This window comes from Neopelma chrysocephalum, unplaced genomic scaffold, assembly GCF_003984885.1.
Source record: "Neopelma chrysocephalum unplaced genomic scaffold, ASM398488v2 Primary Assembly neopelma1_183, whole genome shotgun sequence".
Classification (NCBI taxonomy): domain Eukaryota; kingdom Metazoa; phylum Chordata; class Aves; order Passeriformes; family Pipridae; genus Neopelma; species Neopelma chrysocephalum.
In genome coordinates this window covers 576,473-586,759 of record NW_020897845.1, presented here as the reverse complement: position 1 = coordinate 586,759, position 10,287 = coordinate 576,473, and the positions used below count along the sequence as shown (strand labels likewise).

General features: G+C 46.0%; 1 protein-coding gene across 1 annotated transcript in view; it reads left to right on the top strand.

Annotated features, from left to right (window-relative positions):
• LRRC9 (leucine rich repeat containing 9) overlaps window positions 1-10,287 on the top strand; it is a 38,925-nt gene that overhangs the window by 6,233 nt on the left and 22,405 nt on the right.

The window sequence follows — 10,287 nt, the reverse complement described above, 5'->3', positions numbered from 1 at the left end:
GGACAGAGTTGCCACTCCCAAGTCAGAATGAATTGACTCTGGCATTTGGACACGACAATTTCAGCAGCTTCGACAGAGTCAATTGAGCAGAAGAGTCAAATTCAAAGTAATCTCTGAACAGCAAACATAAGCCTAGAGATCACAAAGCAAGTGATCCTACAAGTAGGAAGAAAACCATTCACTGAAAAATTTATTCCCTTTGCCGTGCTGTTTCAATAGAGCTCTTTTACCCATCCACAGATACACAGAATGGATTCACAGATCCACAGAGAAACTGTTCTTATGAAATCCCTGCAGTGTCAGTGTCAGCAGGTCACCACTAAACAATCACAGCTCTAAAAGGATCCAACAGATGGTTATGCTAGAGATGAGAAGTCCGAAATACATCTGCAGGGCCAAATCACATCCTCTTTTGGATGCTGCACTCTGCCGTTTTTGGCCCACAATTGGCACTTGGGTTCCAAATGCAGGTAGTGCGACAGCCACCAGCACAGGCTGGGATGGAGCAGGATGGGGGAATGTTGTCACATGGGGCCCTGCCGGCAGTGACCACCCACAGACCAGTCATTCTCCTGAACAGGTCTATTGGAGATTTATTCATGGCTAGGCTTCGCGAACGAAGATTTGGGAAGGGCTCTACCCATTTTTCATGCAAGCGCGTTGGTGGCTAAAAAGGCCAATACGAGAAAGGCAAGTCCGGTTGCAAAAGACACAGCAGAAAGACTCCTTAGATGGTATATTCTGCAAGGTTCGATTCTTTCTGCGTTGTCTTTTCTCCTCAAGAGTGATCCTGCGTGCCTTCTCAAAAGCATCAGCAGCGTTATAAATGGTCTGTCTCCAGGCCTCCCGATTAGAGGCCAGAGTGGACCAGTTATGGTGATCAATATGCCCGAGGCTGAGTTGTTGCTTCAGGGAGTCCTTGTATCTTTTCTTTGGAGCTCCTCTCTTGCGGCAGCCAGTGGCAAGTTCACCATAGAGCAGGATCTTAGGGAGGCGGTGGTCCTTCATCCTAGAGATGTGCCCTGCCCAACGCAGTTGCGTTCTCAGGAGCATGGCCTCAATACTTGTGATTGCTGCCTGTTCGAGAACAGATGTATTGGTCACATAGTCTGACCAATGGATGTTAAGGATTGTACGGAGGCAGCGTTGATGGAAGCGTTCTAGGAGACGCAGGTGGTGGCGGTAGATGACCCACGATTGGGAACCATATAAAAGAGTAGACAGCACTATGGCTCTGTAAACACTGATCTTGGTGCTTTTCTTCAAGTGTTTATTACGCCATACTCGTTTATGGAGTTTTCCAAAAGCACTGTATGCCTTCGCTAACCTATTGTCTATCTCCCCATCAATCTTACCATCTGAGGAGATGAGGCTGCCTAGGTAATTAAACTGTTGGACTGAATTGAGTTCTGACTGGCCGATGGTGATGTGGGGACGGTGGGGGACTTCCTGAGGTGCAGGCTGATGGAGAACTTCTGTCTTCTTTAAGCTGACCTCCAGCCCAAAGAGCTCAGCAGCATCTGCAAAGCAGGATGTTAAACGCTGCAGAGCTGCTTCTGTGTGGGCAACAAGGGCAGCGTCATCAGCATAGAGCAGCTCCCGGACAAGATGGTTTAGGGTCTTAGTATGGGCCTTCAGTCGCCTTAGGTTGAATAGGCTTCCATCAGTACGATATCGAATGTAGATACCGTCCTGATCATCGAGGTCTGCCGAGGCCCTTTGAAGCAACATACTGAAAAAGACTGTGAATAGGGTAGGAGCGAGAACACAGCCTTGTTTCACACCATTCTTTATTAGAAAGGGCTCAGAAAGTGTGTTGCCATATCTGACTTGGCCGTGCTGATCCTCATGAAGTGAGATGATCATTTTAAGGAACTTGGGGGGACAACCTAAACGTTCCAAAATCTGCCAAAGACCTTTTCTGCTCACAGTATCGAAAGCCTTGGTGAGGTCGACAAAGGTTACATAGAGACCTTTGTTCTGTTCCCTACACTTCTCTTGCAGTTGTCTGAGAACAAATATCATGTCTGTGGTGCTCCTGTTGGCTCTGAAGCCACACTGACTTTCAGGTAGAATTTCTTCTGCTATAGCGGGTATTAGTCTGTTCAGGAGTATTCTTGCCAAGATTTTGCCAGCAATGGAGAGCAGAGTAATACCACGGTAATTTGAACAGTCTGATTTAGTACCTTTCTTCTTATACAAGGTGATGATGACTGCATCACGAAGGTCTGAAGGTAGTTCGCCTAGTTCCCAACAGCACACCACAAGCTCATGAAATTTAGCATGGAGTGCAAGGCCCCCATGTTTCCAGACTTCAGGTGGAATTCCATCAACCCCAGCTGCCTTGCCGATTTTCACCTGCTGTATGGCCTTGAGGGTTTCTCCTAGAGTGGGGGCAGTATCCAATTCGTATTTCACTGGTTGTTGTGTGATGGACTGAATTGCTGAGTCTTGTACTACACGGTTGGTACTGAAAAGAGTCTGAAAGTGTTCAGACCATCTATTCAGAATGGAGGTTTGATCTGTCAGAAGCGTTTGACCATCTGCACTGAGTAGTGGGCTTTGGACTTGGTATGTAGGCCCGTATGCTGTTTTCAGGGCCTCATAGAATCCTTTGTGATCCCCTGTATCTGCACATAGTTGAGTTTTTGCAGCTAGATCGGTCCACCATTTGTTCTGGATGTCACGGAGTTTCTGTTGGAGCTTGCTGCAAGCAAGACGAAAGGCTGTTTTTCTAGCGTGACAGGAAGGCAGTGCAAGATGTGCTTGGTGGGCGGTTCTCTTCTTCCTCAACAATTCCTGGATTTCTTGATTATTTTCATCAAACCAGTCCTTGTTCTTCTTGAGGGAGAACCCTAAGGATTCTTCAGAGGATTCGCTACAGGACTTTTTGCATGTGGGTAAAGCCTTCAAGCCTGCGCAATGGATTTTTTAGGTGAGATGCAGTATGCGCGGAACTGAACCCACCCTTTAATCCTGAGGTTCATCTGCCAGGGCCGAGCAAGCTTGGACGGTGGCAGCGAGGTCCTCAGGACGTAGGTTTGATTAGAGTGACCTTCTCTTAGATGGATGGCCTTCCAGGGCTAAGCGAGCTCCATCTGCCCGGGTTTGGGATGAGAGTTGTCCTTCTCCTAGGATGACTGCCAGAAGGCTAATGAGCTCATCCTGCCCAGGGATGTAGTTTATCTGGTCCTATGGTTTTGACCTGTCTGGCATGGGCGACCCTACCGAAGGCATGAACCCTCGCCAGCATAGCTCGCAACCACACAGGGGTACATAGGCTACGTTTTTGTTAGAACGATTTGGGCAAGTCTTTTATTTCCAGTAACAACCCTTTGTCCTGCCCACTCTTTCAGGTTGTAACAGAGCAAAGCAAATATATCCAGAACATGCCAAACCTGGGCAGTAGCCGCAGGAGAGCCAAAACGAAAGAAATAAATAGACAAACAAACAAACAAACAAACAAACAAACCAACTGACCAACCGTTCTGGCCCCCGTACCTGTCCAAGGCTGAGGTACCTTACAAGGCCCCAGCCTGGCCGGGACCCCCATCAATCAAAAGAACCCTCTGTCCACCCAGACCTTATCCTTCCCCCACTGTGTTACCACAAATTCCAGGTGCACTGCTCACATGTGATGTGATGTTTCATACGGGACAGCCCTGCTCTCCCACCCGCCAGTCGAAGGACCCCCATGGCCAGCTCAACACCCATCCCTCTGCTCCGTCCCCCTCCCCCTCTCCCTCGCTCCCCAAACCTGGAACGGCAAACCTCTGTGTGCTCCGAAGCTGTGCTCTCATGGAGATTTATTAGGATGATTATTATTACTATTTGTCCCTCAAATGTCCCTATAATACAACACCAGGGGCTTTGCTGGTGCAAACAGACTCTCAGAAATGGTGCACGCTGATACGTACTTTTAAAATCTCAGACCTGAGGTAGGATTTAATACCCAGTGGGTTTGTGTTGATATGTGCAAAAAGCAAAGCACCAGAGCCTCGGCTGCTCCAGGGAAGTGGAGTGGGGTTATAGCAGAGACAGATCAAGTCCCAACAGAGGATGACACCACTGTGCTGCCCGAGGCAAGATGGTGGAGGCTTAGATGAGGGAGAGGACAGCTACTTGCCACCCTATACTCGTGGTTCCACTTACACAACTGATACTCTGAGATGACCCTGGGTTACCTGAGGATGCAGATTAGCTAACTATTTGTTTGGAAGGGTAGTTCTCTTGCAGTGGTGTGAGTTATTTGAGGTGCAGGCTACCTGCATGAAAATACAGTTCTTCGAGCTCCTCAATTCAGAGAATTGTGATGTGATAGTGAGATACATATTAAAGGGTATTAAATCATGTCTACAGCACTGATTACAAATTCTCATAGTCCTATGTCAGCATGCACCAGGATGCTTGGCATGCTCCAAATTGTTGCTCAGTCTCTGGGAGAGGATACTGCTTAAGCGATACCTTCATTTTTCCAAGCCTTTGGAAAACTTTCTGAGTAGGTACAGCTTGTAGAAAGCCCATGCCACCTGCAGAGAAGGTCCAGCAGATGTCTGGGCACAGCAGTTACATCCAGCCACTGCCACTCTCCTTACACAGAACTGCAGACACAGGCCAGTTGGCAGAGAGTCAAATCCTGGCCCTACAAAAACTCACGAATTGACTTCTGTAGGCCAGGGTTTCACCAGACACATTCCTGCTCAGCTTCATAGCTTTCTTCATTGTTCATTAGAACCATGACAAAAACCACATGCCAGGACAGACACATAAATCTGCAAATAGCAAATATATCCAGTATCCCTGAGGTCTGCTGTATTTTCCTGTTGTCCCTCAACCTTCAGGACCTTGGTTGTTACCCAGGGCTGTTGTTTTACATACACATTCTTGATTTACAAAGCTTTTGCAGCTTGTCAGTGAAAATATTACCTTTGATGCAGGGACCTCTAAGAGTACAGGGCTGCATTAGGTTGTGCTAAATAAGCAGATTGAACCTGCCAGTCTCCAAATTTTCAGGTGAGAACCATGTCCCTTGTAAAGGGCTGTTTGGTGGCTTGATGCTGAGAGGAATTCGGACCAATCTGCACACGCAGCGCTGGGTGCTGAGCCTCTCCCTGCACATCCATCTGTTATAGCCTGAGATGACACAGTTCTTCAGGCTGGGACTTTCCTTGAAGCTCTGGAAAGCCCAAGGTCATAAAGGGAGTTAATTCAAATTACTTGAAAATAGGCTTGGTTGAAAACAAACAAATGAGGCATCTCTCCTGGAGTCGAATGCTCTTTCTCAAAAGCTCAGCTGGGCTTTAAAGGGCTTTACTTCTTTCAGAGGTCTTGGAGAGGTCTGTGGCTTCTCTGGCTTGCAAGTTTAGACCAGGATGTATTTCAGCCCCTTTAATGATTGAAAGGCATTGAGTCTTCTTACTCCAAAGGAACAGATAAGCAGCTTTCTGAGTACTCAAACTCAGGCTGCTTTTATAAGGGGCATTAGTGCAATAGTCTTTCTGTCCTTAATAATGTGTCTTGTAGCCTAACAGGAATATCAGTGTACACACAGGCTTAGAAGAATAATCTAATATTGTTATTGTTTGGCATTTACTTTTCTTTAAATGGTAATACCAAACTATTGTAAGCTAAGGCAGTGTATTATAAGCTGGGATGCACAATCTTTGTTGTGTGTGAATACATTGGCACACTGAACAGCAACAGCTGAATGGTGTCATTTGGAAAGGAGGAGGTGAGCAAGCACTTTCAATAAGTAAGTGCTCAAACACAGATCCCATGGCAGAGTGTATATAGATCAATCAAGGAAATGAGTAGAGAGGAAAATGGGATCCCAGCCTTTGTGCTGCAATGCAGTTCCCGAAATCCTGGTTTTTCGCTGACTGTTTTTCACTTGTTGGACTTATGTACACAAATGCTGAAAATTACAGAAATTTTAGAAGAATTCATTTGATCTAGAGCATCCATGATCTATACACAAATGGCTGATGAGTGGACTGAGCACTGCATCAGTTTAATGACCTGAAATGCTGTTGAGCTGCTCCGTATCGGATAACAGCTCCATATTGGATGCTGTTGCAAGAGATCTAACATCTTCGGGTGGCACAAAGGGGCAGGCACACTTCCTCGTGATCCAGCTGGCCCAAAACTTGTCAAAGGGAAGGAAATAGTTCCCAACCTGCACAGATGGCTCCTGTTAACTCCCCTGTCTCATTCCTATGGCTCAGCCTGGTGTCACGCGGCAGAGCTTGTGCTGCTTTGCTGTCAGAATGAGAGAGGGTGTCAAATGGCCCAAGCTGCTTTTGATTGCTGTCCTGTAGAGAAGTACTTAGCTTTTGTTTTGAACAACGAATAGGATGGATATTTGCAGCTGGGGGAAGGCTGTAGCAGTCAGGCATGTTGCACAAGGCACCAGATGACTGCCCTGACAGCCTCGTGGGCTCTTCCCAAGCACTGGAGGCTGTGGGAGTCTTGGCTAGAGGTGGGTCCTGAGCCCCATGAAACATTAAGAGTGGTCCTGCTTAGCTCCATACTTCCCTCCCAGACCTGCCTGCTCCCAGGGCTCAGCAATCTCTATTTTTCCTGAAAAAAAAAAAATCTTGTTCCACATAAGAGATCTAAATATAATACCCAAGGAAAAAAAAGTTCCTCATTTTTGTATCATGAGTAAACTCTCTGTGTTAATTCTGCCCTTCTGTATGCACATTCTGGATGTGCTCTATGAAGTCAGTGAGGCAAAACCATCCCTGGGAGCTTTTCCCACTTCCCTCAGAGCCACACTCCTCTCTGGGTGCCTGCCCAGCTGCTGTGGAACCCCCTGACCCAATCCAAGAGCTGCTCGGGACAATTGTTAGGATTGAGGAGGTAACAAGGAGGATCGAGGAGGTCTCAGTTTCTTTATCCCTTATAAGAGGGTTTGCCCTTTAAGATCATATCTTACTTCAGAGCATCCTGGTCAAGTGGAAATCAACACTAGCTAAGTAAATGCTGATCATCCTGCTTAGCGACTTGAATTAAAAAGCTTTGCCAATCAGCCTTGATTGACAGAAAAAGGACAGGGCACTAGGATCAGTCATGCGGCTTTAGAAGGCAAGAACTTCACTTCAACCTTACTGTTTCCACTTTAATCGAACTCGAACAGACCTGTATCATCAATTGCAGAATACTTACACATCTTTTTTGCCAGTGAGAAAAAACAAATCTACATATTAGAGTCCGTGTAGGAGCCAAATCTGTGCTAGAGAGAGCTGTTGCTCTGCTGTGATCAATAAGCCCATTACCCTTCACTCAGTGCCTTGGCTACCAGAGAGCCCCGGGAATCAGATCTGATTATTGTGATGTATTGGTGTGATTTTGCCTGAGCTCCTGTGAGAGGCTGGGATGAGATTGCATGGAAGAGCAATAAAAGGAAATAAAACCAGAAGGAAGCATATACACTGAACAAAGATATTAGAGGTAAAAGAAAGCCATTTGGAAAGATGAAGCTGGCAGCATGATCAGGAAGACGCAGCAAATAAGAACATTGGGTACAAAGCTGGTGCCTGCCTTGGCTGTCTCCTGCACATTGCTCCAGCTGAGTGCTGCCCAGAAGCTGCTTGGTGTGATGCTGCTGCTGCAGATGGGACAGTCTGCCCCCCCACAAAATCAGCTGGTCAGGGATGCAAAGGGTTGAGGCTGCTTTAGAGGGCCAGCATGAGGCTGTGCAATTTTCATACACACCTGACATTGACCTTAATCTGCTCCATTGTTTTGCTGTGGGAGCCATTGCAAACCCCCTCCCTGCTCTGAACAGATATTGCATAAATATTGGACGAAAGTATCAGAGGGAGAGGTTGCTCACTCCAGCAAATGGGGGTTTCTAAGGCACTTCCACGACTAAGCACAAACCTTGAATGTGATCTTGGCTGTAGTAGTACATAAAGGCCTCAGCAGCAATCAGGACACACTGTACTAGACAGAGCAGTGGAGAGCCCACCTTAAAGCACCTTCCAATGTAAATACATCAGTCAGACAGAATTTACTTGCTTCTCACAATAACCCAGCCCTTGACTCACCACAGATCCAGCCCAGCTCAACACAGCTGTGTCTGAACTTTCACAAAACGTGTCTGAGTCCACAGACGAAGGCTGCTCCTTCTTCAGTGGCTTTCCAAGGAACTTTCCTTCCTGTCAGTAGGAGAAGCAGCATGTTGCAGTTATAAAAACGTTTTTTAAAAAAAGCATGATTTATTTATACACCTATTTAGATATGCAGTGGTATAAAATCAGCCACTGGACACCAGCAGGCACCTGTGCTGCATTTAGTCCAGCTGCTAACTTCAAGTTTGCATATTTGCAGTATTTATCTTCTAAACAGACTTAGCACCTCAGTACTCCTGGAGGCAAATATAATATATCTGCATGTTGACTAAGTCAGTGAATAACATAAACCAGTGGATAATTAAATTGCCAGACTTGATTCTCTTTCATTCATGCTCATAACAGTTTCATATGACAAATAGTCCACATCTAAACTACGCTGATAGAACAAGTAATACATGTTCTAATTAGGTCAGTATACCTGTACAGGTTGCACAGGCTTCCATGTAAACTGCTCAAATAATGATAAAATCACAGTAAAGCACTTCCAATCATTAGATTCCAAGAAGTGTTATCTGAGGAGTAAGTCCCATTCTTCCCATGTGGGTGATAAGGAATCTGAGACCACAGAAAACCTCACAGAAAACTTCAGAAAAATCACTTGTATTTGTCACCTCAGAGTCAAATTAAAAGAATTGGCCTCTGTAATTCCACTCTAGAGGACAAAGTTTGATCTAATTAATCATATATTATCCATAAAGCAAACAAAGGAGCATGTGTTCCAGCAGAAGCCCCCATACTTGACCCCTCTATCACCATCACTGCTGCCCAGCATTGTAGTGGGAACAAACAGAAGCACATAATCTTACAGCTGCTCTATTGTTACCACATTAGCAGAAGGATTTACAGACATGTTGGCTTATGAAATAAAGGTTTACATCTTCAGAAAGGCAAACACCTCCTCTGCACAGGAGTTACACTCCACAGAGAGCTGCTCCCTGGAAGCTGTGCTGAGCTGAGGAACATAGTCAGGGCATCTGTGACTATTAGGGTTTGCTGCTTCCCTCCAAAAAAACCCAAAAACTGCAGTGAATACACGGTTGCCAGTATGTACAGATCATGGTGACAAGCTCGTGTGGCAGCTGCACTGAGGGCCTGAGCAGTTCTTCAAAATAGTGCCATGAAAGAGGAGAACTGACACATTCACTTAACCTTTGCACAAGAATCAATATTTACCTCTCAAAGGCAAATCCTGGCCCCAGTGATGCCAGTAAGTGTTTTGCTAATAATGGAAATTGGGTCAGGATTTTAATTCCGATTTTACTTCCAAATTTATTTCAAGAAAGATATGCTCTGTGAGAAGTTGAGTTGATCAAGGCCAGCAGATTTGCAGCTTTCTGTACCCACAGAACCAGCAGAAAAGCTCTTCTTAAAATCTCAGTGCTTTACCTGTCTGGTAGTTTGGGTGCTGGGTTTTTTTGGAACCACATGAAGCTGAAGATGACACCCATGGTCTTCGAGAAAGTCTCATCATAAGCAAACTTCATGGAGTCTTCTAAAGGTATTTCTACAGCTTCAATCAGCTCTCCTTCCTCAGGCTGGCCACCTCCTCCACTAGTTCTAATCTGGTCTGTTCTGATCTGTTACTTCAGCATAAAACAATGTCTGCTTAGAACCCATCACAACAACTCCAGACCCGGAAAAAAGCAGAGAGGGAACTCTGTTCTAGATAAAAAGAAGGCAGTAAGGAACTAGGAATGGAAACCTGTGTCCCTAAAATGTGTCACTAAGCAACAACAAAATGCATGCCCTTACTCTGCTAATGTCAATTAGAATCTACAATTGCAATTTTATTGAGACAGAAATTGATTGCCACTTCCAAGGCCCCTGCCATGGGCAGGGACACCTTCCACTAGACAAGGTTCTCCAAGCCCCATCCAGTCTGGTCTTGAACATTTCCAAGGATGGGGCAACCACTGCCGCGGTCCGCGGGGGGAAGGGAAATGGGACCGGGCACTGCAATAAGGGTTCTGACACAGTTGAGGTCTCGTGCAGCAATGCCACTTTATTTGGGGGAAACAAGGGTTTAAATAACGTAGGTTTGAGGGGTGGATTCTAACCTGGGGAGGCGCAAGAGATTGACAACTCAGGGAAAAATGTGATAGGGGGATAGGGGAAAGGTGGGCGGAACTCCCGGGTCTCTGAGGAAATG